Raw genomic sequence first — 3,863 nt, 5'->3', positions numbered from 1 at the left:
TATAACATTATGTATTTATTAACTTTTCCTTAGTGGATATTTTTTTCCAGTTCTTGGTGATTTACAAATAGGGTAGCTATTAACATTCTTGTACGTGTCTGATGGGTATACAGTAGGTGTAGAATTGCTAGGTTCATAGGTATCCAATTCTTAATCTATTTTATTCCCACCCACTTCTTTCGTACCATATTTTGAATAAAATTCCAAAAAGCATATAATTTCATGTGTTAATAAATCAGTATGTATCTAAAAGATAAGGCCTTTTAAAACTTAACTATGATATCATTTACACCTAAAACAATAACTTTTTATATCCAATATCTATTCAACATTCAAATTTTCATTTATCTCATAAATATCATGGTTTGTTATTTACCTTTGTTTGAATACAGATTCAATAACATACACATTACCTTTGATATACATCTTAGAACTCTTAATCCATGCTGCTTCTTCATTGATTCATTTTTTTCATTCATCTTTTTAAAATGTATTTTTATTATGGTAAAACAAATGCAATTTTAACAAATTTTTGGTGTACAGTTCAGTAGCATGAACGACATTCACATTGTTGTGTAACCATCACTACCATCCATCACCAGAATTTCTCATCTTCCTAAACCAATGGTCTGTATTCATTAAACAATAATCCCTCATTTCTTGTTTCCTTTAGCCTTCAGCAATCACTATTCTACCATCTGTATCTATGAATTTGACTTCCCAGGTTACTAGTAGAAATACATAATATCTGTACTTTTATGTTTGTCTTAGCATAATGTCTTCAAGATTTCTCTATATTGTAACATATATCAGCATTTAATTCCTTTTTTTTTTTTTTTTTAAGAACCAGAGATTGAACCCAGGGCACTTAGCCACCAAGCCATATCCTCAGTCCTTTTTTATTTATTTTTTTATTTTGAGACAGGATCTTGCTAAATTGCTTAGGGCCTTGCTAAATTGCTGAGGCTGACTTTGAATTTGTGATCCTCCTGCCTCATTCTCCCGAGCTGCTGAGATTACAGGCATGTGCCACCACACCCAACCCCTGTGCCTTTATATTTAAAGTCTTTTTCTCATAGAAAGTACATAAGTGTTTTAGCATTTTTATTCCATCTGTCGACCACTTTGTTTTACTCAGGGTTACAAAGAGAGGAATGAAAAGGGATTTATTAGGTTAACTGGCTCACTTGATTATGGAGACTGAGAAATCCCACAATACGTTGTCTGCAAGCTGAAGAATCAGGAAAGCTGGTAGCATGACTTAGTAAAAATTCCAAGAACTCAGAACCAAGGAAGCAGACGATATGATTTTCAGTCTGCAACTAATGACACAAGAGACCAGGGGGACACTGATTAAAGTCATGCAATCCAAAGACCAGAGAATCTGGAGTTCTGATGTGCAAGGGCAAGAGAAGAAGGTCATCTGGCTGCAAGAGAGGTAGTGTGAAAATATGCCTTTCTTTCCCCACCTGAACCTTCAGCTGATTGGATGGTGCCCCCTTGCAGTGAGTGTGGATCTTCACCCCTCAGTTCACTAACTCACATACCAATCTTCAGTGGAAATACCTTCACAGACACACCTGGGATAGTCGAACTGAACAGTCTAATCAAAAGCAAAAATACCTGGGTTTCCATTTTAGCATGTGAGGTGGGCTCAGAGCCTACTGAAGCATTAATAATAAATAATGTTTTGTCAGCTGCCTTATTATGCCTTAATTCAATCTAGTTGACACCCCAAATCAACCATCACACGTACTTTTTTACTTTGTATACTTACACAATGTTTGATGTAATTATTAATATAATTGATTTAAACTCAATATCTTGATATTTTATTTTATATGTCCCATCTTTCCATTGTTCATTTTTACCCTCTTTTAAATATTAATTAAAATATGAGGAGCTAGATGTCAGCAAGATGGAAGAACAGGATTTTCCAGTGCTCCCCCAACCCCCAAGAAACAGCAACTTGAACAGCAATCAATACACAAAACTACCTTTGCAAGAGCTAAGAAAACCAGGTGAGATTATAGCAATTGGGTGTAGCACAGAAATAAGAAAAGACATGTTGAAAATTATAGAAGGGACAATTTTACATTACCTGCATCACCCTCCCCCTGCCAACTCCAGAATAGAGAGCCCAGAAATGAATCCATGCATTTAAGGTCAATTGATTTTCAAGAAAGGGCCCAGAACACACACTGAGGAAAGGGCAGTCACTTCAATAAATGGAGTTGGGAAAACTATATATGCATATGCAGAAGAATTAGACCCTTATATCATACAGAACTGTCAATTCAAAATGGATTAAAGACTGAAACATAAGACCTGACTCTATAAAGCTTCTAGAATAAAACATAGTAGAAAAGCTCCATGCATGGTCTGGGCAATGATTTTTTTTTAGATTTCAACCCCAAAGTACGAGAAACCAAAATCAAAATGGACAAACAGGTTTGCATATAATTAAAAAGTCTCTGCATGGCAAAGGAAACAATCAGCTGAGTTAAGAGACTACCTAAAGAATGGGAGAAAATATTTGCAAACCATAATCTGATATGGAGTTAATATTCAAAATATATAAATAAATGATCCACTATCAAGAAAGAAAATAATCCAGTTAAAAAATAAAGAACCTCAATAGTCATTTTTCAAAAGAAGACACACAAATTGCCTACTGGTATCTGAAAAATATGCTCAACATTGCTAATCATCAGAGATACGGTAATTAAGCTACAATAAGATACCACCTCACCCCAATAAGAATGGTTATTATCAAAAAGGCTAAAGATAACAAATAATGGCAAGGATGTAAAGAAAAGGGAAACCTTGCACGCTGTTGGGACTATAAATTAGTACAGCTATTATAGATAACAGTGTGGGAGTTTCTTAGTAATTAGGAGAGCCAACACATGACCCAGCAATCCCACTACAGGGTATGTAACCAAAGGAACTTAAGTCAGCATTTCAAAGAGATATTGCAGTATCACTTGAAATAGCCAAGATATTGAATAAACCTGAGCATCCAAAAACAAATGTATAGATAAAGAAACTATGGTAATATATACACAAGGAATATTATTCAGACTTAGAAAAAAAGAAAATTCTATCATTTGTGACAACATGGAATCACCTGGAAGAAATTATGTGAAGTTAAATAAAGCAGGCAGACTTTTACCACATGATCTTTCTTATATATGTAATCTACAAAAGTGGAACTCATAGAATCAGAGAAGAGAATGATGGTTATTCCCTGGAGATGAAGGGTGGGGGAATATTGGTCAAAAGATACAACATTTCAATTAGAAAGAAGGAATAGATTCAAGTGATCTATTGTATAACATGGCAACAATAGTTTAAAATATTCTCAAAAATTGCTGAGTAGATATTAGTGTTCTTACTTCAATAAAATTATGAGTTGATACATATGTTCATTAGCTTGATTGAGCCATTCTACAATGCCCACATATTTTAAAATCATGTTGTCCATAATAAATATAACTTTTATTTATTGTGAGAAATAGAAAGTTCAGTGGTCCATTTTCAAAATATAGTATTTAGTCTTAATTGGGGTGTACGATCCAATCATAGCCATTTTGAGATCCAATTGTAGCCATTTTAACTATAGCCCTTCTATTTGCCCTCCCCAATTTTAAAATTAGTCTATTGCATAGATTGTAACCCCAGGCTGCTCTTATCAGAGCAAGAGGCAGTACTGTGTTAGGGATAAAAACAGGCAAACTGGTCACCCACGTGAGATTGCTTGCTGGGTTTTCCCTGGAAGCACACCCTTCCACAGAAGTAATGTTTGCCTCGCTGAGCTACTTTCTGAGCATGTGTTTGATTCCTTGGGGGTACCCCCAGTA

Source organism: Sciurus vulgaris (genome assembly GCF_902686455.1).
Source record: "Sciurus vulgaris genome assembly, chromosome: X".
Taxonomy (NCBI): Eukaryota; Metazoa; Chordata; class Mammalia; order Rodentia; family Sciuridae; genus Sciurus; species Sciurus vulgaris.
Note: the sequence above shows the minus strand (reverse complement) of the source record.